Consider the following 26,584-nt stretch of genomic DNA (forward strand, 5'->3'; position numbering starts at 1 on the left):
ACTACCTTTAAAAGGCGTATTAGTACAGCGTCACTACACGGAAAACTGGTGTTTTGGTTAGTTTTCCTTTTGTTTTTATTTCATTTTCCTTTAAAATACTGAATTTGAAATTCTCGCTTGATTCTGTGCTGAGAATGTAAAAATAATTTTCTTTTACTTAACTTGGATCCTACAATTACTTTGATTTCCGTAGGGCCTACCACTTCCCCAGCACCTCCATAGTTGTCACTTCTGACTAGTAACAGAAGAATGCTGGGGTACCTTTTGTTAATTATTTTTTCCAAAATGCAATGGAAGATCAAACAAAATCATTCTGAGATATCATGAGTCCAATATTCAGTAAGATTAATTTTAAAATCAAGACATGTTCTTGGAGAATGTAGAAAAGAACATGGAATTTCTAGCGTAACATCTTGGTGGTGTCACTTACTAGGTGTTATGATCATGGGCAAATCAATTTAACTGAGATAATAATACCCCTTCATCAAATTGATGGTAGGATGAAGAGGACATCCTGTACATACAAGGCTCTATAAATAGTAAACTATCACATACATGTTAGCTGCTGGTGTTTCTTAATTTGTATTTTGAAGTGCATCTATAAAAGTCTCTGTCTCTGGCCAATGAAGACTATCAACAAAAGGTTCTTACAGACTTGCTTCAAATCACAAAGATGCCCAAATGAGCCCACTTCTGTCACATCTGATTTCACTGATTACGAATCCTGAGTATTGTGCTCTCCAGCAGAACAGCTCATGTGCATAATAACTAAATATCTAAAAAACAGTCAGTTTTTGTGCCTATACTAGTTTTAAGCATCAGCTTTAAAATGATCAAAACTGCAACAGATTTTAATTAATCTCAGGGGTCTATTAATCAAAAGTACAAAAAGAGGCAAAAGAAAAAAGGGCAACTTCTCTGATGTTATCTGCAAAAACAAATACGTTATTTAACATGTTACAAAATGTGTATGAATTTATACCTTTAGTTTTGTTTTTTCTGTTTTTAACACAAACAAGACAAAAATACACTTCAGAAATATTTGCTAGAAATAAAAGCAATACCAACACTGAATAAATGTAAACAAATATGGCAAGCACGCTTACACAGAAATCAGTACACTCTATTTTTAATCCAAACCCCAAACCACCATGGCATTTTTATGGCTTATAACTGAAGAGGACCTTTCAAACCAGTGCCCCCAACTCAAACAGTGAGTCACTTCAAGACTGATAAAAGTAAGATCACAATCTAGGGTAAGACCAACACATTGCTCCTTTAAAGTGCAGACAGCTCTTTGAAATTATCCTTTTCTAGTAAGGCATTCACAAAAATTCCACTTGCTTTTTTTTAAAGTAATGGGGTGGGATTCCAGTAGAATATGGTCATTTATTTATTTTCTTATTTGTATTATTTGTAAAATATTATCCTTAAGGTACTCTGTATATATTTGTATCAATCTTCTTCATCTCAGATTTCAAACTCTTTTAATCTAGGAATCCAAACTTTCTTATGATTAACAATGGACCCAATATACTCAAAAAAAAAAAAAAAGAAAAAGAAGTCTGAAGACATTAAAAAATTTAGTTGTTGAGCAATTGTACTGGGAATCCTTCAACCCTGATAAAAGAAGAAATGAAAGAAGAAGTTTCTTTATCAAAAACTTTTGGGTCCAAAGATGTGATGAAATAAAAATGTACACAAAGCATATAGACTTCCAACTATTGGAGAGGGCACATGTAAACAATCACATGTTAAACATCCTGATGCCACACACTGAAGAACTCTATGGGTAAATTCTTTGTGGTTTTCTTAGAAAAACACTGTATAATATCTATTTACCAAAATAGGACTGCTCTTAATTCTCATTTCTTCACACGTGTTTATATTTACGGTTACTACTGGAAATATTATTATAAGTCTACATAAACTTAAGTAAAACATTTTCCCAACTATTTTAAGCACAAATTTAGCACCAAAGTAACATGTACTAATATTATATTTTTATAATTGCAAACACAGTTAGGTAAGGCTCATTTATTAAGAAAAGCAGCTAACGCAGTACTCAGTATACACCAGCACTGTGCTAAGAGCTTTATAAGCATAATCTCATTTAATCTACAAAACAGTAGTGTCCCTGTTTTACAAAGGTTATCCACTTTATCCGTGGTCACATAATTGCAGGATCCAGATTCGATCAGATCAGTTCTACTTAACTCCAGAGCTGAACCCTTACTACCACAAAACAAGCTATTTTTCATTAAATGGCACTGTCACAAACATCTTTCCCCTGTAGTGTATGATTCTTTTTAATGGTTCTAAACCAACAACTGCAAACCATGCTTTCTCAATTGGGGCTGAGAATCTTAGCAGGTTGGGGAGGACTGTTGTCAGCACAGAGCCAGAAAGGACCACAAATACATTTCAAAAGTCCTATAGGTAGATGCTTCAGAGACAGTAACATGTCTTTAACGATGCCAAGAGCAAAATTCAGCTTGGCTGTGTCTTTCTTAGGGGACGATATCCCTGATGTCCTATCTTGTATACCCAAAAGTATTTCTATCACAGCGCTAATCGCATTGTACTGTCACTATCCACTTTATTGTTCTACTCAACCTACTGCCTTCTGCCTTTTTATCTTTGTGCCTCCCATACCCTCAAAATTTACTAGAAAATAGGACATCTGTATCAGACCTTCCTGGCTGAAGTATCAGACAGTCGTTGAGAGCCCACAGTTTTAATTGCTCATGAATTCCCTGCACCATCGTGGGCAAGATTACCCATTTCTCTAATCCTCTGGTTTGTCAATACACAAAATACATGAAAACATATTACAGTCACAAAATAAGTGTCTAATATATGTTAGGTTTTGCTTTTCTCTAAATGAATAAAATAAAAAATTGACCTTTTACATCTTTGGAGTTTGGTTCCTCCTTTATAACGTAAGGATATTTTAATCATATTATCTCAGAGTCTGACTCCTATAACACATGCTCCAAACCTAAGAAGACATAGACCATGAGGCATTTTAAGAATCACCAGGCATAAAAAGTGAGGTAAGTGGAAAACTGAGCAAACATTAACATCGACTGCCACAATGGTGCATAATGCTAACTGCTTAAAAGGGCTTTCACTTTTATGAGCTATCAATCAAAATATCACCTTTGCAAAACACTAACGGAACAACACATGAATAGTTCGTAGTAACAGACTCTGTTTAAAATGAACATTTATAAAAATGGTTTTTACATTATATTTCACCTTCTTAATGTTCTGAAACTGAATTATATTCTCCAAATGTTTTGATGAACTAACTTAAAAAATATATATGGATATTTTAGGGTACTGAATTAGGTACAGTAAAAAGATAAGTGTTTCCTAGGAAATGTGGGGCAGAGAAGGAAGAAGGATGAGTAAGTAGTGCCCAGGGCATATTTAGGACAGTGAAACTATTCTGTATGACACTGTAAAGGTGGACACATGTTATTATACACTTGTCAAAACCCACAGAATGTATATGTCACATCATTAGTTGTAACAGATGTAGCACACTAACGCAAGATGCTAATAATAGAGGAAAGGTGGGGGAGGGGAGAAGGAAGAGGGTAGTGAGAACTTTCTGTACTTTCCACTTGTGTTCCTATAAACCTAAAAGAGTTTTTTTTGTTTTTTTTTTTTGCGGTATGCGGGCCTCTCACTGTTGTGGCCTCTCCTGTTGTGGAGCACAGGCTCCGGACGCGCAGGCTCAGTGGCCATGGCTCACGGGCCCAGCCGCTCCGTGGCATGTGGGATCTTCCCGGACCGGGGCACGAACCCGTGTCCCCTGCATCGGCAGGCGGACTCTCAACCACTGCGCCACCAGGGAAGCCGCTAAAACAGTTTTTTTTTTAAGTCTATTAATTAACAAAAAACAGTTTTGGAAATAGATAATGGTGATGGTTGTGCAACACTGTGAATATAACTAATGCCACCAAATTGTACACTTAAAAATGGCTAAAATGGCAAATTTTATGTTACATATATTTTACCACAATAAAAAGGATCTGAGACACTCCTTGTTTGATAAGAAAATAATTCTGTGATTCTAGGGGAAAAATGCTAATAATGAATTACAATCCAATGTAGAAATCAGTGAAAATCTTCACGGAAAAATTTTTCATGAGATACTATTCCACTACAATAAGAATATTTAATTTTACTTTTAAGTGCTCCATGTTGACAAAAGCAGTATCTTGAAGGACTTCTGGTTCTGTCATGATGGAAAGCCCCATTCGACCCAAGTCTTTCTTCTCACAACTAAAAAACCCTAGATGTAACACAACAAAGAAGCATAGGAAGTTTCTGAAAGGCAGAAAAAGAAGGCTGGCTGCCTAGAAACCTCACCTCTGGAGGAATAACATGGCAGTGCGTGCCCTGGGTTTCCTACTGCCCACCATGTGTCCCAGGCAGGGTACTCTGCAGAAGACTGACTGCAGGACCTCCAAGAAAAGCTTCCCCCCGCCCCCCAGCCAAGGACAAGGAAAAGGGTAGACCAACAACAAAAAATATTTTTGGCAATACTTATCCCCCTCCAGCCAATCACTAATGGAAAAACCACGCTCTACTTTCAGCAGGCCAAATGAGAAGTTAAAGTTCCAGCCTCACCTGCTCCCCACCCTTCCTTCACACACAGAAGCAGTCAGCCTCATTCACCCACCAGCAATCAATCAGGAAGTTGGGTGGGCAGGCTGATCTTCCATCCTCCACCAGGGAAAACCAAGGGGTGCACTAACTCCCCTGCTGGGAAACTGTCAGTGGGCTGAGAGGGAAGCTGATCTTAGATTCCCCTCTGTTGCTCATTCTCCTCAGTCGCTAGAATGCCCCCAGTGAAGTAGCATCTGTAAGGCAGAGCAAAAAGCTGAGCCTCCTCCCCTACCCAGCAGCAATGAGATGTACTAAGAAGGCAGTCCAAGGCAGAGCGAGTTACCGTGATTCCTACTGTCGGTGCAGTCCACCAAGGAGCTGAGCCTCAACTCCCTCACAGTCAGTGAGACTGACCAAGATTGCACAAGGGGAGACTAGCCCCTGCTTCACTTTCCCTCTTCCCTTAGTGTCACTGAGGCCCAGTGGGGAGCTGAATCTCCATACCCACCCTGCAGTGCCAAGCAGGGCTGGTCAACACTCCTATTCCCCACTCCCCTCGTGTCAGCAGTGCTCAGGGGGAAGCAGAGTCCCAACTCTGAATTCACAAGGCCAAAGGAGGTAGTGGGATGCAGAGCTAGTTGGCACTCCACTCCTTCCATCCCGACCCTGATGGTGGTAGGCTCAGCAGGAAACTGACACTATAACCCAAAACCCCAAGAGGGGAAGGTGAATGTCCAACCTACCATCTGCAACAAGGCAGTGGGAGTCAGTGTCCTACTTTTGCTACAGGGGTCCTGGAGTATGGTTTGGCGAGGAACCTAGTGGGAACCTGAACATACACAAACACCCAACCCTTGTGTTACACTTCAACAGGAGGCCTAGCTGATTTAAATATATAGATATAGAAAATTCAATGGGGTCAAGAGTCTCATAATATCAGGATATAATTGAAAAAAATCACTGCCATACCAAGAACCAGGAAAGCACAACATGAATGAGAAAAAAACCAACAAATGTCAAGCCAAGGTGAATCAGATGACAAGGATTTTAAAGCAGCTGCAACATATGCTTCAACAAGCCATTAAAGTTTTGCTAACACAAATTAATAAGTTTTTTAAAATAATCAAATAGAAAGCATAGAACTGAAAAAATATTAGAAACGACATAAACTCAGTGGATGAACTCAATGCCATAGTTAAGATGACAGAGAAAATCTTCAAGCCCAGATGGTTTCACAGGAGAATTCTATCAAACATTGAAAGCAGAATTAATATAGATTTTACACAATCTGTTCCAGAAAATCAAAAAGGAGGAAAAATGTGCCCACTTATTTCAGGACTATTACTCTGATACCAAAACAAAAGGAGTCCAAAGCACAACAAAACCACAACATAGTATAACAAAGGGGGGAGGAACTTATAGACCAGTACCTCTCATAAATTTAGATGTAAAACTTCTCAACAAAATATTAGCAAATCAAATCCAGCAATATATCAATATAAAAAGAATTATATACAATGACCACTGGAATTTACTCCAGGTACACAAGGCCGGTTCAATATTTATAAATCAATCAATGTAATCTACCATATCAACAGACTAAATAAGAGAAATCATAAGATCATGTAAATTGATGCAGACAAATCATCTGACATAATCCAACATCATTTCATGATAAAAATTCTCATCAAATGCTTTCCTCCTAAGATGTGAACAAGGCAAGGCTGTCCTGCTCTTACTACTCTTATTCAACATAGCACTGAAAGTTCTAGCCACTGCAGTAGGACAGTAAAAAGAAATAAAAGTATCTCTATTTGGAGATGAATGCTTCTCTACATGGAAAATTCCAACAGATTTGCCAAAAAAACTCTTAAAACTGTTCAGTTAGTTCAGCAAAGTCACAGGATACAAGACTAACAAAAAAAATTTTCTATATGCCAAAAAGGAACATGTGGAAACCAAAATTAAAATATTATGTATAATCACACAAAGAAAATGAACTATTTAGCTATAAAGTTAACAAAACAAGTACAGCATCTATATGCAGAAAATTAGAAAATGCTGAGGAAAGAAATCAAAGAATACTTAAATGAAATGGAGAAACACCTCATTTTCATATATTATAAGGCACAATGAAGTAAAGACGTCAATTCCCAAATCAATCTTTAAGTTCAATGCAATTTCCTTCAAAATCCCAGCAATGTTATTTGTAGACATATAAGCTAATTCTAAAATCTAGATAGAAAGGAACAGGCCCTAGAATAAACAATCTTAAAAAAATAATACAGTGGAAAAAATCAATCTCTCTACTCTTCAGGCCTGCTACATGAACAAAACAGTATGGAAGTGGCAAAGAAATACACACATTGGGCAATGGAACAGAATCTAAACCCAGAAGTATACACACAAAAATACGCCCAACTAATTTCTGAAAATGTTGCAAATACAATCTAATGGAGGAAGGACAAATAGCATTGTCAACAAACGGTACAGGAGCAATACAGAATCCATTGGCAAAAAACAAAAAAAAGAATTTCAAACTAAACCTCATACCCTACACAAAACTTAACTCAAAATGGGCCATGGACCTTAGTGTAAAACCTAAAACTATGAAACTTTTAGAAAAATAAATATAGGAGAAAATCTTCAGAATAAAGGGCTAGTCAAAGAGTTCTTAAACTTCACACCAAAAGCACAACCCATAAAGGGAAATTTTGATAAACTGGACTTCATTCAAAATTTAAAACTTTTTTTCTGCAAAAGACCCTAGTAAAAGGATGAAAAGACAAGTTACAGTACTGTGAGAAAAATATTTGTGAAGCACATATCTAATAAAGGATGAGTATCTATAAAGAACTCTTAAAATTCAACAGTAAACAATAAATAATCTAATGATAAAATGGGCAAAAGCATGAACAATCATTTCACCAAAGAGGAAATACATGGAAAACAAGCACATGAAAAATGTTCTGCATCATCAGTCATTAGTGAAATGCAAATGGAAGTCATAAAGAGATGCCATTACACACCTATTAGAATGCCTCAAACAAACAAACAAAATGATAGCAGCACCAAATGCAGGAAAAGAGGCAGAGAAACCTGATCACTCATCAATGTCTGGATCACTCATATATTACTGATTGAAGTGGAGAGTGGTACAACCACTCCGGAAAACAATTTGGCAGTACCTCATAAAACTAATCATTCAATTATCATATGAGTCAGCAACTGCACTCTTAGGCATTTACCTCAGTGAAATGAAAACTTATCTTCACACACAAAAATCTGTATACAAATATTCATAGCAGCTTTATATAACAGCCCCAAACTGGAAGCAACCCAAATGTTTTTCATCAGAGGAGTGATTAAATTAACTGGTACAGTACAATGAAATACTACTCTGCAATTAAAATGAACAAATACTGATACATGCAACTACACTAGGAAATTACCATGAGAGAAAAAAAAAAATCCCCAAAGGTCACATATTGTATGTTTCCCTTTATATAAAATTCTTGCATTGACAAAATTGTAGAAATGGAAGAGACTAGTGGTTGCTGGGTGTAAGAGCAGATGGGGGTTGGGGGCAGAGTCAGTGGGTATGCGTATGAAAGGGTAACTAGAGGGCTCTTTGTAGTAAACAAATTGTTCTGGACCTTGACTTTATTAATGTCAATATGCTGACTGTGATGCTGAAGTATAATTTTGTAAGATTTACCGTTGGGGAAAATGAGCAAAGGGTGCCAAGGATCTCTCTGTATTATTTTTTAAAACTGCACGTGAATCTATTATCTCAAAAGTAAAAGTTTAATTTTAAAAATCCAGTATAAGTTTTAAAGCCATAAGATCTTAACATATAATGTTCCATTATTTTTTTCCTTAGCTTTGTTAGAAGATATTCATGAAAAGGGAAGTTCAGTGCTATTTCAGGTAGGAGAGTATTCTTATTCTTTTTTTTCTTTTTTCACTAAGAGAAGGAGGGAAAAAACAGAGAACACTTTAGAGCTACAAACAGGGGCAAATCATGCATTTGTATAAGGCTTCAAAATTTTCAAAGGTCTTGAAAACATATAATCTTAGAAGAGCTTTATTACAACATTTGGGTCTTAAAATTAGAGGGCAGATAATTTAATTCTACTCAAAAAAATTAACAGAAAAGTTAAGCAACTTGGCCAACATAACAAAACAATTTGGTGGCAAAGCAAAAATTAGATTCAAAGTTTACAAACAAGTCTATTTCTATTATTTTTTTCTACCACCTCAATTTCTTAGTCATAATTCAGGGATAGTATGGTTCCATAAAATACAGTTTCAAGTTTATATTTTGTTAATAGTTAATTCATAAAAAAAGTGTATGATTTGTATTACCATCATGTTCTCTATGTAAAGACATTTATAAACATTACAGAAAATATATGTGCATGCAAAATATGGAACTCTGCAACTAAATTTTAATCTGAGATTATTAAATGTTACTTTTAAATACATACCACTAAAATAGATAACTGACATTTCTCCTTAAATCTGAGACACTGCTGATTATAAATATGAAACCACTGATTAATAAAAGCTATGTAAGTAAAATAAGAACAAATATCACTTTAAAGATATTTGTCAATTTAAGAGGCATACTACCTTCAGTAAGTTAAAACACATATCTTAGAATCAAGGACATATGATATTTCACAGAATCCTGTAATTGTGGGGCTGAAAAAAATTATAGTGTTCTTTATTCTAGTCAAATGTGAAACACAAGTCTCAAATAGGTTAGGCAATCTGCCCAGTTACAATCACAAATCAATTAGAAATTAGAACCCAAGGCTCTTGACTCCTAGAGTCCAACAGAAAAATTTTTTGTATGAAATAAATACTTTTAAAGGTACATCTTTAAAATGGCTGAACCAATGTCTTAAAGTATTTCCTAGAATATATTCTTAGTGTCTATAAATTCTACTAAATGCTCTAGAATATCTTCTCTTGTGAGTTCTTTTTACCAGACTGCCAAGAATGATGTCAAGGAGCTTACCACCTATTCTTATAGGAGTTTTATGGTTTCAGGTCTTATATTTAAGTCTTTAGTCTGTAAGCAAAAACCTACGGTAGATACAAAAACAATTAAGAGATAAAGCAAAGAACAAAAGCACTGGCGCTGCACTCTTAACTTACATTTTAACAGAGATAACAAAAAAAGTGAAAAACAAATAAATGTATAATATAATGACAGGAGTAAGAGCAATGAAGTAAAATAAAATAGAGTTAAAATGAGAATAAAAAGTGATGAGTATTATATTAAATAAGGTAGTGGCTAGTGTAGTAATCTCAGAAGGGGAAACATTAGGAGAAACCTGAGTAAAATACTGCATACATTGGGAGGGGTCAACTAAGAAGAGAATTCCAGGAGAAGGAAGCAGCAAGTACAAAGCTCTTTGGAGGGTGTACGCTAGATGTATTTCAGGATCTAAAAACCAATTTCCTTGCATTCTGGTTCATATCCCTTTTCCACTGTAGCACAGCATATACCTCAGAGCTTATCACCATTAAACCATGTTACTCATTCTTAAAAGTAATTTGAATTCACCTTACAGCGGTCTTTTTATTGTTTTATGGGTGGAAAAAAAGCATTCATTGTATAATAAATCCTCTTTAAAGTGGCTAATAACGTTGGCACTTTCTTAGAAAGAACTTGAAATAAAAGGTCAAAGGTCATTTAATTTGCCTTATTTCCCAAACAAAACAAATTATATTAAGCAAAAGCAAAGTCTGCATGTTAAAAACACTGGGAAGAAAAATAAAATCCTTTAGATAATTACTGTATCACTAAGGGCTCTTACCTAGTTATTCTAATACCCATTATTTGATAAAAGGTTGAAATAAAGTTTTCCCCATTTCCTCCTTTCTTTAAGAAATCATTTTTAAAAGCCAATCAGTTACAAACCATCCTCAACTATCTCCTACAACATGAAACTAATTAACCACATAATATATGTACTGAAAAAAATTAATGATGCAGCAAAAGCAAAATATTCAAAGAAAGAGAATAAGCATACAAGGAAATGCAAAGAACACTAGGTATAAATTTAATCTGTAAGTTTAAAAGCATAAAACACTTTAAGGAATAATGAAAAACCAAAAGGATGATGTTCTATTTTTTCCATGCCATGTTCATAAATCATAACTTGGCATTAAAGGCTCAGAGTCTTCAATCAGAAAGAAAACCTTTGAAATATCAGTCTCTAAAGTGACAAATACAAATTTTAATGCAATTATATTCCAGGTTCATTTCAGTTCAACTCATGAAAAATGTTAAGGTTCTCATCAATCCAAGACTTCAGAGAAACATGGTTACCTTTTTCAAAAGCAACCCTCAGAAAAGCACATCTGTCATTTCTACTCATTTCACCAGATCTACAGAGGAAACCATAGGATGGGGTTTAAATAAGAGAACTGCAGTAACTACTTATCAGAAAAGGTAAATTAATATTTTGTATCGACCCCCCAGCCTAAAAGACCACCCAAAGACATTTTCACTGGAAAAATCTAGTAAAATCAAAAGAGGAAGTCCTCACCACCAAAGAAAACAATACTCCTTCAAAGAGAATTTATTTGTGAGACAAATCAAAACCCTTAAGTTTCAAACCCCTTTTTTATACAAGAAGAGCAAAATGATTTTATTTTGATTGGAAAGCCATTAAGTAGTAACTCCATGTTCCTTGATATCAAAAGCTATGTGTAACACAACTGGACACTATCAATAATAACAGAATTTTTAAAATCCCTTTATTCTCATACTAAAAATTTTATATTTTAACTTTTTATCTTCCCTTTGGCACTAGGCGAAGGGAATTTCCCAGTGGATGCAACTTCAGGGCATCATTTTCCTCACTACTTTTCTGCAGAACAGCACTGTGAAAGCTACAGTAAGTGTTCACCCCAAAAAGGTTCCATCATCAAAGACTTCTGGGACCACTGCATTAAACAAATAAAATACACTTCTTTACTATAAAGACTTTCTTTTAAAGATTTAATATGCATTGCAAATCTTCAAATGCTGAGATAAAGTATGAATATTTCCCAAAATATATGACTAAGGAATAAAAACTTAGTGTGTAAAAATCTATATACACCTTGAAAAATATTCAAATTCCACGGAATATAGTTTGAGAAACGCTATTAGAAGTGCAAACTAAGATGGATGAAAAATTCTAACTGGCCCACAGAAATCAGTGGGTTCAAAGCAAAGCTTCCCAAAGCAAGACACAACAAATGCCCTGTGCTTTCAAATCAGATCTTAAACTTTTATGAATGTTTTTACATATATAAACTCTGTAAACAGGCCAATTATTTGCGCTAAACTCTGTGAAAATATACTTCACTATTTAGTTAAGTAGTAGACTTTCTTGGGTCATTCTCAATAAATTAAGAGTAGATACTTTAGGTAAGAAAGAAAATAGAGATTTAAAAAATATGGAGTCTATGAGTGAAAATTTTTAAAATAAATCTTTAAAGACAACAAACAGACAAGCCACATTGTGGGAGAAAACCTTTGAAAAACACATATGTGATAAAGGACTGGTAAACACACTATACAAAGAATTCTTAGAACTCAACAATAAGAAAACAAAGAATTCAATTTGAAAATGAACAAAAAGATCTAAACAGAGAACTCAACAAAAAAGACATCTAGATGTCAAATTAGCATATGTTATCAGGGAAACGCAAACTAAAACGAGATACCACTATACACCTATTAGAATGGCCAAACTCCCAACACATTAGTGTTGTCAAACACCAAATGCTGTTGAGGATGAGGAGCAATGAGAATTCTCATTTGCTGCTGGTGGGAATGCAAAATGACACAGCCAGATTGGATGACAATTTGAAAGTTTCTCACAAAACTAAAATACTCCTACCATATGTTCTAGCAATCATGTTTCTTAGTATTTAACCAATGAGTTGAATACTTACATCCACACAAAAACCCACACATGAATGCTTATAGAAACTTTATTCATAAATGTCAAAACTTCAAGGCAGCTAAAGTGTTCTTTGTTAAGTGACTGGATAAACAAACTGTGGTACATCCAGACAATGGGATATTATTCAACAAAATAAAAAGAATGAGTTATGGAGCCACAAAAACACATGGAAGAACCTTAAATGCGTATTACTAAGTGAAGGAAGCCAACCAGAAAGGCTATATACTGTATAATTCCAACTATATGATATCTTGGAAAAGGTTAAAACCATGGAAACAGCAAAAAGGTCAGTGGTTTCCAGGGGTTCAGGAGAAGTGAAGGGATGAACAGTTAGAACACAGAAGATTTTTAGGGCAGTAAAACTACTCTGCATGATACTACAATGGTAGATACCTGTCATTATACATTTGTCAATACCCATAGAATATACAGCACCAAGAATGAGCAGCTAATGTAAGTTAAGGACTTTAGTTAAAAATAATGTATCAGGACTTCCCTGGTGGCGCAGTGGTTAACTATCTGCCTGCCAAGGCAGGGGACACGGGTTCCAGCCCTGGTCCGGGAAGATCCCACATGTTGCAGAGCAACTAAGCCCGTGTGCCACAACTACTGAGCCTGTGCTCTAGAGCCCGTGAGCCACAACTACTGAGCCTGCGTGCCACAACTACTGAAGCCCATCTGCCTAGAGCCCGTGCTCTGCAACAAGAGGAGCCACTGCAATGAGAAGCCCACACCACAAGAGTAGCCCCCACTCATCGCAACTATACAAAGCCCGCACACAGCAACAAAGACTGAACGCAGACAAAAATAAATAAATTAAAAAACAAAAAAAACCCTCATCTGGACTAATAAATTATAAAAATAGTCAAAATATTCTTAAAAAACAAAGAATTTCGAGTTATAATTATCAGGTGTTATAATCTCTAGTAATTAAGACATTAAAACGGCAAATTAAAGCATGAATTTATTTCATTTCTCTCCCAATTTTTTTTTCAAGATGAATATAAAAAAATAAATAAGTCCACAAAGACAGCAACAGAGGAGATTTTTCTTTTGTCTTCATCATCTAGGGAAGTAATCTGGGATTTTGAGAGGTCATTTTACATGTATAACTACCACTTATAGAATGATTACTCCATGCCAGGTGCTGTCTTATGCATCTTAACACATGTAACTTCATTTGATCCATACAACCTTACAGTGTATTATCTGGTATTATGTGCATCAGCCATTTGAAAAAATTTTGTGAGAAATTAAATAGAGTAGTAACTGATTTCACAGGGCAGAGGAAGCAAACCAGTTTGCCCCAGAAAACCCAGGAGGGGCTCAGAACTGACCTGGTATAATGGATGATTGTAGATAAGGTTCCATGTAACAAAGAGAGGTTGAAAGACTGCATACAGGAGCCATAAATCCCTCCTCCTACACATCTCCACACCTCTACTCACAAGACATTCCCTGCATTAAGTTAAAAGGAGACATCCAGGGCCCAGGACACCAGGTGCAGTTGTGGGCATGAGTGAGAGCTGAAAAGAGAATTCACTGAAAGTCTGTTTTGGGAACACTGTCACTTCTAGCCCCTTTTTGCTGTCACATGTGCAAAGTATTAACAGCTGGAAAAACCACAGGATCTTCTGGAGAGCAATGCAGCACCAAAGGACTCAGTCTCAAGACTGATACGTAGGATAACTGCCCAAACAGATGGCTTTCTACCCAGTGATTCAAGAGTGAAGTTCCCCATAACATTTAAATATGAAAGACATCCAAGGATCAAATGGAAAGGCCCTGGAGAGAAAAAGTAAATCTAAGGTAACGAGAAAAAGAGATCTTGGTTCAGTGAAACAGATACTGCCCAGAAAATAATATTTAAAAAGAATTTTTTTCTAGAGGGATAAATAAAGGGCATCCAGAAATAAACATAGTATTTTAATGAAAAAGAAATAATCAGGGAACAAGAAACAGGTCTTGGAAATTAGTTTTGACAGTTGAAATCAAAAATTCAATAGATGGCTGGAATTTACATAGGCAAGGAAATGTCCCAGAAACAGAAAAAGCAGCCTGGGAGACTCACAGAAAATTGCAGAAAAAGATATAAGACAAAGAGATTCAGTTCATGGTAACTGGATTTCCAGGATAATTGGACTTCCAGAAAGAGATAAACTGAAGGGTGGGAGAACATTATAATTTGTATAAAAAGTAATAAAATAAATTTTCCCAGATCTGAGAGAACCATCATGTACCCAGTACAATAAATTTTAAAAGCTAAACAACAGGCACGTGTTCTTCCAATTCCAGTATATCAGAGACAAAGATTACAAGAGCCCCAAGGAGTATGAGGACACAGGTTCTGAGTAAAAGAAGGAGAATCAGAGTTGCACTGGGCATCCAAATAGCAACAGTAGATGTAACTCTGGTATAAACGCTGGTAAACTTGCTACCTCTCTACTCCTCCTCTGAGAAAGCAAACAAAACAATGAGGAAAAATAACAAATAAGTAACCAAATAAAGATTCTTTTTAAATGTCCCACTTTCTCAGCAAATAGGTGACAGAAAAATCTGCAAAACTCTAAAGAAACATGGACTTGCCTGGTGGCAACAGTGGTTAAGAATCCGCCTGCCAATGTAGGGGACACAGGTTCAAGTCCTGGTCCGGGAAGATCCCACATGCCACGGAGCAACTAAGCCCATGCACCACAACTGCTAAGCCTGCGCTCTAGAGCCCGTGAGACACAACTGCTGAGCCGCGTGCCTAGAGCCCGTGCTCTGCAACAAGAGAAGCCACTGCAATTAAGAAGCCCACGCACCGCAACAGAGAGTAGGCCCCCGCTCGCTGCAACTAGAGGAAGCCTGCGTGCAGCAACGAGGACCCAACACAGCCAAAAATAAATATAAATAAATTAAATTAAATTAAAACTCTAAAGAAATGCAATTAAAATTAAACAGAAAATGCAAAGGAAATGTCAAGGGGCCTCACGAGTGGCAGATCTCAGAAAGTACCAGGCAAGTATACTTCCTGAAAGGCAGAAACTCCTCCAGAAATGCAAAATCTAGAATCTGTAAATCTAACAACTGAGGGGGGAGGTGAGCTGAGCTTCAGCAGAAGTCAGAGGCAGAGAGAACAGGCACAGAGAGTATCTGGAGGGCTCCCAGCAGCAGATCTCAGAAAGGTCCAGCAAAAACATACCCCCTGAGGGGCAGGGCTCATCTGGAAGGGCAGGGGCTCTGTCCTCTGTCTGCTGTGCTGGTGAAGGACCTGGGGATGCAGGGCCAGTGACAAGTCCTCTCCGACTGAGCCTGGGTCAGACGACAGAGGAAGCAGGGCTACACAAAACATTCCTTAGAAGAGTCTGTGAAGCAAAGAGGGCCCCTCCTACCATCCACAAACCCAGATGCAAATAGCCGAGCTGGGAAAAACCAAGTCATTAAGAAACAAGTGTTCATGAAAGGCTATGGCACAGCATCGGTAAGTGATTTTATAAGAACAAATGTGGGAAAGAGCTGCAAAATTGTCAAACGCAAGAAAGCCATTCACAGAAAAACACTGCCATAGAACAGATGAAGACACTGAGCGCACCTTCCAGCACAGGGGAGAACTCTCTGTGACACTGTCGTCTCCACGGAGGACGCAGAACACAGGGCAGGAACTCAGATGTTAATAAATTTTTCTTTGGCACTTTTGTTGCACTAACTATAGGCTTAGGAAGTTCTTTTCCTTTAGAGAACATAAAAATATTCACCACTGTTTACTTTTCTGTTATGGCTTCACTTTTAGCTCTTTACTCCATCTTTAATTTTTTTCTGGAATTTGGTTTGAGGCAGGAATATACTTAAATTTTTTCAGTATACCTATTTTATTTGGGGATGGGGAAAGGCGTATTTCCAAGAAACGATATTGCATGCTCATGGGCCTGCTAGAAATTCTCTGGTTTGATGCGTCACTTGTACTGAGGGTGGAATCTACTTGCAGCTTCTTCACGAGCTTGTGCTCCGATCAGCACAGCACAGCGATGTCATGGGTGTCTCCCAGCCTGTCACTGCACCTGTCCTTGTGCTCACTGCCAGGTAGGCTGCAGAGTCTCCAACAAGATCCAACGTTAAGACTTACAACTGAAGGTGCTTTTGTTTCAGGTACCTGTAAAACCTATAAAAAGCAAATTTAAAAAAACAGGGCAAATTTATGGCAGTTTTATAATACTTTTAATAGTTACATGTTATTTTTAGATCCACTACATTTTTTTTGCTCAAAAATGCAAATTATTAATAAATATTATTCATGAGGAGAATTGGGAACTGTATAATTTATTCAGAAGAATTCCAGCATAGAAACTAAAGTATTTTAAATATATTTTATCTCAAGTGACATAAAAAAAAAGTATTACAGAAGTTTTAAAACACAAAGTAAAATGAACCCCCAGTACACCCATACATAACCATCATCTTTAAAAAGTTATCAACTATTCTTTCATTCTTCAGGTCTCATTTATTGATTGCTTGTTAAGTTTCTGGAAAATGTCCAAGCCTCCCTTACCTCATTTAAAGCTAACAAACCCAACAAACGAGGTTGTGGCAGAATTAGTGTGAAGCTAACAGTTTACTTGCATTGGATACCTTCCAATAAAGGGGCCCTAGAAATATGTTCACATGGTTATGTTTTTGTAAAATTTGCAAAAATCACACATTTTAACCATTGAGACCGCTGTCTCTTTCCACTTCAACTGCTCCTTTGTGCCTTCTCCTGCTCCTCCACAAAGTGGCAGTGAGCACTTCTAAGATTTTATTAAGGGTTGACTGGGATATACTTTTGTGTTTTGTAATCTCTTCCATGTGTAATTAATTACATTATTGCTGGCCATCTCAGTTTGGGATGTCTTCTAGAAATACTTTGAATGTGGTCAACTTAAAGAATATTTACGAGCACTCACTCCATAGAAAATTTAAAATGCACCAAAGTCTTACAGCTCAGATTTCAAAGAAACTCAATAGAAGTTTCCTCAAATTTGACATCAAAAAAAATTACACCGTATTACTAACAAACGGTTGAGAATTTGAAAGAAACCTCTGTAAACTGTCAAAAATAGAAAGCGAATTTCCATCAACTATGTTAAAAGATACTCAAAATGAGCTTCCTATTACTCCTATTACTATAGAAAAGTATATTACAAAGTTGTTAAATGAAAAGACAATATGTATGCTTTTCTTGGTCTAAATGGTATTTCAAATTGCATCTAACACTGTATTCATAGCTTTGTGGGGGTTTTCTTAAACAGAGCTTGCCAAATTCAATAAGCAATAAGCCCCACAAAACCTGGAACCATTTATGAGGTTATTATATTAGCCTTGTTGAAAGATCAGTTCTTCAAGGTCATATAGATATTAAAAGGCAGAACATGATTTAAAATCACAGTTTCAAAATACTGGATAGTAAATACAAAAAACGATATGGTTAAGTGTTGGTTATCTGTTCATGACAAACTCTGTGATTATGGCAATTCATTTAACCTCCTGAAACTTCAGTTTCACTGTGTACAAAAGAGATCCTACTAGATCATCTTTAAGTTGTCCCTTCAAAACTAGACCAATGGCAGCTACCTTGAACTCAGTACTGGGTGGAGGACATAGTCTATCACAGGGCATGGGGCATGGGTTGCTAGGCTCTTGGACACGTTAAAATTTGGAGAAATTTGGTGATTTTCTTGGTTTATATTGCTTTCCTAATAATGACTGTAGGAAAACAGCCTGCCCCCCCCCCACCAAAAAGAATATCTAGGGGTAAAGAAGTGTAATTACATTTAGGGTTCTGTTGAGTTAACCAGCCTAGAAGAGAAAAAAATGCAGCCGTATACTACTGGGCAGTGCTGTATTTGACTAACTCATGAAGCATGTCTAGATGAGGGGTTTTTTCTTAATTCAATTTATTTTTGAGATAATTTAGATTCACATGCAGTTATAAGGATTTCAATACCCAGAGACACCATGTATCTTCTTCTCAGTGTTCCCTTGGTGAATCTTGCAAAACTATAGTACAATATCACAACCAGGATACTGAGTGACACAGTCAAGACACAGAATATTTCCATCACCACAGATCCCTACCACCGTCCTTTTATAGTCACACTCACTTCCCTGACATCCTCGCCACCTCCTTAACCTCCTGAACTCCTTAATCTTAAGAATTTTGTCATTTCAAGAATGCTATACAAATGGAATCATACGATACGTAATCCTCTGAGATTGACTTCTGTCACTCAGGATAATTAAGTTGTTTTAAATGACAAAAGTCTGTTCCTCCTTACTGCTGAGTAGTACTCTATGCTCTGGAAGCACCACAGCACTCTTGTGCATGTGGATGTTTGGTGGTTTCAGCACCATTTATTGAAAAGACTACCCTTTCTTCGTTGAATTGCTTTTGCTCCTGTCAAAGGTCAGCTGATTGTATGTTTTATGGATCCATTTCTGGGTCCTGTGTTCTGTTCCATTATCTATTTGTCCACTCTGTCACTACCAAACTGTCATTTTTTGGTGAGTCATGAAGCTGGGTAGTCACTCCTCCAACTTTGCTTTTTTTCTTCAATACGGTGTTGGCTATTCTGGGTCTTTGCTTTGCCATATAAACTTTAGAATCAGTTTGTTGATATCCACAAAGTAACTTGCTAATATTCTCATCTGGATTACACTGAATCTACAAATCAAATTGGAAGAACTGATATCTTAACAATATTGAGTCTTGCTATCCATGAACCCAGAATCTCTCTCTACTTACTTAGATCTTCTTGGATTTCTTTCTTCAGAATTTTAGTTGTCCTCATATATTTCTGTACACAGTTTTTCCTTACGTATATATTTCCTAACACATATATTCCCTTACACATATTTTGTTAGATTTATACCTAAATATTTCTTGTAGAAAACACACAGTTGGTTCTTACTTTTTTTTAGTCTACTCGACAATCTCTTTTAATTAGTATATTTTGACCATTCACGTTTAAAGTGACAATTGGGGGAATTCACTGGTGGTCCAGTGGTTAGGACCCTGTACTCCCACTGCAGGGGGCCCAGGTTCAATCCCTGGTGGGGGAACTAGGATCCCACAAGCCGTGTGGTGTGGCCAAAAATAAAAATAAAAAAATAAAGTGACTATTGGTATAGACAGATTAACATATACTACATTTGTAACTTTTCTACGTGTTACCTTGTTCTTTTTTCTTTCTTCTTTTTTTGTTTTTTTGGTTTTTTAAAAAAATATTTATTTCATTTATTTTTTTGTCTGCATTGGGTCTTCATTGCAGCACACGGGCTTCTCTCTAGTTGAAGTGTGCAGGCTTTCTCTCTCTAGTTGTGGTGCGGGCTCCAAAGCACGTGGGCTCTGTAGTCTGCGGCTCATGGGCTCTCTCGTTGAGGCGCGCAAGCTCAGTAGTTGTGACATGTGGGCTTAGTTGCCCCACAGCACGAGGGATCTTAGTTCCCCAACCAGATATCAAAACCACGTCCCTGTCACTGGAAGGCGGATTCTTTATCACTGGACCACCAGGAAGTCCCCTTTTTTTGTTTTTGCTTTTGTTTTCCAATCTTTTCTCCCTTCTCTGGTTTTAAATGAGCATTTTATATGATCCTATTTTATCTTCTTTCTTAGCATACCAATTATACTTAAAAAAATTTTTTTTTAATTTTAGTGGTTTCTCTAGTGTTTGCAACATATATTTACAACAAATCTAAGTCCACTTTCAAACAACACAATACTGCTTCATGCTTACCCTTATTTTTTACTTACTATATTTTCTTCCTTCCTGATGTTCCAAGATTCCTCCTTTAATGGTTTGTTTACAGAACTTCCCTTAAATGTTCATTTTAGCATTGGTCTGTTGATGGCAAATTTCCTTAGTTTTCCTTCATCTGAGAATGTTTTGATTTCTCCTTCATTCCTGCAAGATATTTTCACCAGATAATCTATGTTGACAGTTCTGTCAGTATTTGAAAAATGTTGTGCCTCTTTCTGGCCTCTTCTGTCATTCAAATTATTTTTCTCTATATGTAAGGTGCCTTTCTTCCTCAGTGCTGTCAAGACTTCTGTCTTTAGTCTTCCAAAGTCTGACTCTGATATATACTGGTGTGGATTTCTTAAATTCACTCAGCTTCTTGAATTGAGATTTGTCTTTGCTTAATGGGGGAAGTTTTCAGACAATATATCTTCAAATACTTTTCTAGCCCTGCCCTCCTCCTTTCCTTCTGGTTCTCTGACGACATGAATATTAGCTTCTTTGTTACAGTCCCACAGGTACCTGTGGCTGGATTCTTGTTTTCCCCAGTCTATATCCTCTCTTGTTCAGATTGTGTAATTTCTATTGTTTACCTTCAACTTCACTGATTCCTTCCTCTGTCCCATCCATTCCTCTCGAGTCAATCCACTAAGTTTTTTATTTTGGTTATTGTATTTTTCATTACTAAAATTTCCATTTGGTTCTTTATATCTTCTACTTCTTTGCTGAGACTTCCTCTTTTTTGTGCAGAGATATTCTATGTTTTCATTTGTTTCAAAAACATGTTTTAATTGCTTGTTGAAGCTTTACAATCTGTGTCAGGTAATTCTACCATCTATGGCAACTCAGTGTTGGTATCTATTGTCTTTTTCACTCAAGATATTCCTGGTCCTAGGAATGACATGTGACTTTTTATTGAAACAGACATAGACATATTGGTTATTATATTATGAGACTCTAGATCATAAACTTACTGCTTCAGTTGGTTTCCGCTGACACCACTTTAGGAGCAGAAAGAGGGATGTTGTTTGTTGCCTGGTTACTACCAGGTAGTAAAGAAGTCCAAGCTCCCTAGTTAGCTTCTGTTAATACCTGAAGTTGGGGAAAGGGGCTCCTTAATGCTGAGCAAAGGTAAACGTCATGCCTCTCCATTAGGCCTCCTCTGACATCAACCCAGTGGGATAGGATTCAGGTCAGCGGTACTTCATTATAAGCTGGCAAAGATGGAAGCCCAGGCTCCCCACTTGGCCTTTGGTGGTTTAGGTGAAGCTGCAGTGTTCTCTGTGGTATTTGGCTGAAGCAGAGAGGTTATTGTGTAAAATAATATGTTCTCTGTCTTGCTAACCTGCCCCTCCCTGATCTTTTGAAGAGAAGACAGGCTTTTTGCAGGGCTTTCTTGTCTGCATCCATTGGCATTTCCAGGTTGCTAGCTTCTTCAGCTCCAAGCCTGGGATATGAGGCAAACAGAAAACTCAAGGAACTCACCATTCTATCATTCTGTGAGTTCTAACATTCATAGCTGGTCTGCCTTCTCTCCATCTTTTCAGTCTTCTTATGTTTATAAACAATGTTCAAGGTTTCTAGTACATAGCAGGAGGAATCCCAAAGTACATTCCCCATCCATTTACCCTCAACTTTTGATTTTATATCTACCTCCTTCTAGACAGACATTATTGGGTCTTGCTATTTATTCATTTTGGTTCATCTCTGCCTTATTAACTGGTGTGTTTAGACCATTATTATTATCTTTTTTAATAAATTTATTTTATTTATTTATTTTTGGCTGTGTTGGGTCTTCGTTGCCACACGTGGGCCTTCTCTAGTTGTGGCGACCGGGGGCTACTCTTCGTTGTGGTGTGAGGGCTTTCCATTGCAGTGGCTTCTCGTGTTTCGGAGCACAGGCTCTAGGCATGCGGGCCTCAGTAGCTGTGGCACGTGGGCTCAGCAGCTGTGGCTCACAGGCTCTAGAACGCAAGCTCAGCAGTTGTGGCACACAGGCTTAGTTGCTCTGCGGCATGTGGGATCCTCCCAGACCAGGGCTCAAACCCGTGTCCCGTGCATTGGCAGGCAGATTCCTAACCACTGCACCACCAGGGAAGCCCAGACCATTATTATTTAATGTAATTATTGCTATGGCTATATTTAAACATAATTGTAAGTTTTGTTTGTACTCACTGTTTTGTTCTTCTGTACCTTTTCCTGCCTTTTAAAAAATATTTAAACATTTTTTAAACTTCCATTTTATTTATATTTTTTAGTTATACAATCTTTTCTTTCTATGTAGTTAATACTGTGCCACTTCATGTAATATATAGAAACTTTGCAACCATATACTTCACTATACCTAACCCCTACTATTTTATGCTCTAGTTCAGCAGTCCCCAACCTTTCCGGCACCAGGAACCGGTTTTGTGGAAAACAATTTTTCCACGGCAGGGGGCGGGGGGGGGTGTTGTGTGTGGGGGGGCGGGTGGTTCAGGCGGTAATGCAAGCGATGGGGAGTGGCAAATGAAGCTTTGCTCGCTCACCCGCCGCTCATGTCCTGCTCTGCGGCCCAGTTCCTAACAGGCTACGGACCAGTATCAGTCCATGGCCCAGGGGTTGGGGACCCCTGCTCTAATTGTCATGTGTCTAGTACAAATGACAAAATAATGTTACAACTTTTGCTTTCTTTTAAAGAAATTAACAAGAAAAAATGGTATTTTATATTTGCCTATTTAACCATTTCTCATGCTTTTTGGTCAAATCTGCACCACTTCTCAAAACTTGAGGATTACCAAAGTGCACCATTTTCCTCTAATGTGGATGAATATAAATTTTATATTACGACTGTTCCTCACCTTCCTCATTAACTCATGACAAGTAAAGAAATATCACTTGGCACCAACATGCTTGTAAATTAAAACACAAACTTAAGCAGTAAAACCAGGTAGCAGTACTGATTATAAGGTAAGTTGGTTATAAGATGTTTTTGTTTTTCACACTATCAACTACAATTTAAAAAAAATGCTAAATATAAAAATCTTGTTGAAAATTCTGTCCAAACCCTGAACATCTCTATAATATTAAAAAACCAGTAAATATTTTCAACTCATTTTTAAGAGTACCTCAATTTCTCTTCAAAGTAAACATGAAAGGTTATATAAGGCATAACTATATACCTGAAATTTAAAACAGAAGAGTATCTTATTTCCCTTAGAAGTTCACTGGGAAATAGGAATATTTGGAGATGTAAACGATTCATAAAAATGAACTGATATGTAGGAAATGTCCAATACTATGCAAGCATTTACTGAGCTTCTACTATGTGCTAGACATTGCTAATAACCAGGGTTATAGACTCTTTTCAAGAAACTCACTACTTAGTAGGGGAAAAAGACAAAAAAAATGAACTCTTATTATAAGGAAACCAGAAAGGTTGAACTTTACTATCTTGAAGAAAGTGTGGAACTAGTGAAGGATTTTCAGCAGGGGAGAAAAATGGTAAACCTCACAGACTGGCTAAACTACCATCCACTCCCCTTGCCCCCCTTGCTTACCTTTATTACAGAAGCTAGGAAAGGTAAAAATTCACATTCCAAGCCTCTACTGCAATGAGGGATGGCCACATTGACACAGTTCTTGCCAGTGAAATGCAAATCTACTAGAAAAGGCTTCTGGCAAACCTTTTGATTTTTTGATACCCAGGGCTTGTTCCACCTCTTGCCTTCTTGCCTTAAATCCAGCATGTGTAAAACTGTGCCAGTCATGCTATAACCCTAAGGGAAAGGCCAAAAGCATCCCAGGTAACACAGCAATGATACCACTGAGCTACTCAAGCAAAGCCTGCAGCCATCTCCAGATTTCTTGTTATTCAAAATGATAAGTCCATTCAAGTGATTTAAGTTGGGTTTTCTGTTATGAGTCTGAATGTCTTCTTGACCAATAAAAGTTATAAGAATAAATGTGTATTTCAGAATGGCCATTTCTGAGTTACTGTGGAGGATGTATTAGGAAGGGACAAGAATGAAGGTAGTGAGAGTTGTGACGCAGTTATTATTGTACTCTAAGCAAGAGAAACAAGGGCAGTGATGATAACGAGGAAAATATAGATTCAGAGATATTTAAAAGGTGAGAGAGAAAAGGCAAGATAAAGAAAAGGTTTCAAATATCTTCTAAGTTTCGAGTTTGAGAAACTAGGTGGATAGTCATGCCATTCTCCAAAACACATATGGTGAGGCATAAGTTCAGCTTTGGACATATTCAGCTTGGATACCTATGGGACAACACGTGAAAATGATAAGGCAAGCTGACTATGGATCTTGAAGTCAAGAGTGAGGTCTGGATTAGAGAAACCCAGATTTGAGAGTACCGTCAGATACAGAGTACTGTCCAGAAGAATTATAATGTACTTCTAATTACATATGTAATTCTAAAGTTAAAATAAATAGATGGATTTAATTTTAATATTTTATTTAACTCAGTTTTTCCAAAATATTATTTCAACATGTTATCAATATAAAGTTATTAATGGGGATGATTTACATACTAAGTCTTTAAAATCTGATGTGTATTTTATACTTAAAGCTCATCTCAATTTATCTGAATGCCTTTTTCCTCACAAATACTTGATCTATACATAAATTTCATAAAACTTACAGTTGAAAAAAGTAGATTCACATACCCATACTGTTCCAAACACATTTAAGTTTGCCAGTACCTGAAAGAAAATTTTTCCTTTACTTTTTAAATCCACACCAGAAAAATCCTGCTCATCCATTTTAAAAAAATTGATTTGCCTTCAGAGCAAAAGCACATCAGTTTGAAAACTACATTTGTCCAAGTTAAGTAAATTCAATAAATCTTATGTCAGCTCAGTATTGCTAACACTGAACTCAGAGTTACTGGGTAAATTGAAAAGCAACTCTAAACTTATCAGTAAGTAACATTTTTCAAATTTTTCTTGTAGTTTTTGTAGTAAATTTACCTGTCAAAAACAGTTAAAATCTTATGCATACCAATTCATATTAGAAAAATGTGTAAAGTTATTCTTTTATTTTTTAAAGTTTCATTTTCAAAATAAATTCTAGAGGCTTCCCTAGTGGCGCAGTTGTTAAGAATCCGTCTGCCAATGCAGGGAATACGGGTTGGAGCCCTGGTCCGGGAAGATCCCACGTGCCGCAGAGCAACAAAGCCCACATGCCTCGAGCCCGTGCTCCCCAATAAGAGAAGCCACTGCAATGAGAAGCCCGCGCACCGCAACAAAGAGTAGTTGCCGCTCACCGCAACTAGAGAAAGCCCGCGCGCAGCAATGTAGATCCAATGTAGCCAAAGATAAATAAATAAATAAATAAATATTTAAAATTTTTTTCTTTAATAAATAAATAAATTCTAGTACTTGTCTAGGTAGCACAAGTAGGCTTTTTCCCTTACTTGGAGCTTCAAATTTAGATCATTCATATTCTGTGTAATACTGAGCAGAAAACAAATGGCCCAATTTTCTCTTTGATTATTAATTAAATATTTGACTAGCATTTCTGTTGTTGCAAGAACATCTTGAACTGGTGTTAACAGTACAGTAAGTTTTGTAAAACTTTTCCACAATTCAACCAAGTGGCAGAGTACACAAATCACTAAATTCATTGTCTTTTAATTCGTTCAGCAATCCTGGAAGCTGATGTTGACTCATAGCACTTAACACCTAACAACTGTACCCATGACACTATCATAGAGACCATTTCGGAAAACTGAGCACAGGTACTCTCAAACTGTATCATACAGTGGAATGAAGAAATAGGGGAAACACCAAGCTCATTTAAAAAGTCCAATGAAATCTGACTTTTGACCTAACCTAGCTGGAATGCCATTTATTGTGACAAGAAGTAATTTTTTCTCATCTAGATGAAACTCTTGATAATTTAAAGATTAAAATATAGCTATACAGGCCATGAATTGAAATTATTTCTTTGTAAATTTTTAAGTCCTATGAGACAAAATGCACTCCAAGTATTACTTGGACAGCACATTTGCTATTACATAACTCATCTAAAGCTAAAGAAAAGTACCTGTAATTTTTCAGATTTTGAATCCATTAATCTTTAATATTGTTAAAAATTCCTGTATTCTACAGGCAACATTTGGTGACTACTGAAGACTCTGTACTTTTTTATAAGACATTTTTAGGCTTTAACTCATAAATTTCTAACAATTTCTATAACTAAAATAATGAACTTTACTATCCATCTATCTAAA

The 26,584-nt window shown here is 36.7% G+C and overlaps 1 protein-coding gene across 1 annotated transcript in view; it reads right to left on the reverse strand.

Moving 5' to 3' along the window:
• The window catches only part of LOC308623376 (BEN domain-containing protein 6-like), a 137,290-nt gene that overhangs the window by 110,342 nt on the left and 364 nt on the right, over window positions 1–26,584 (reverse strand). The window lies entirely within an intron of this gene.

The sequence above is a fragment of the Mesoplodon bidens genome, assembly GCF_964165515.1.
Source record: "Mesoplodon bidens genome assembly, chromosome: 10".
In the NCBI taxonomy this organism is placed as follows: domain Eukaryota; kingdom Metazoa; phylum Chordata; class Mammalia; order Artiodactyla; family Ziphiidae; genus Mesoplodon; species Mesoplodon bidens.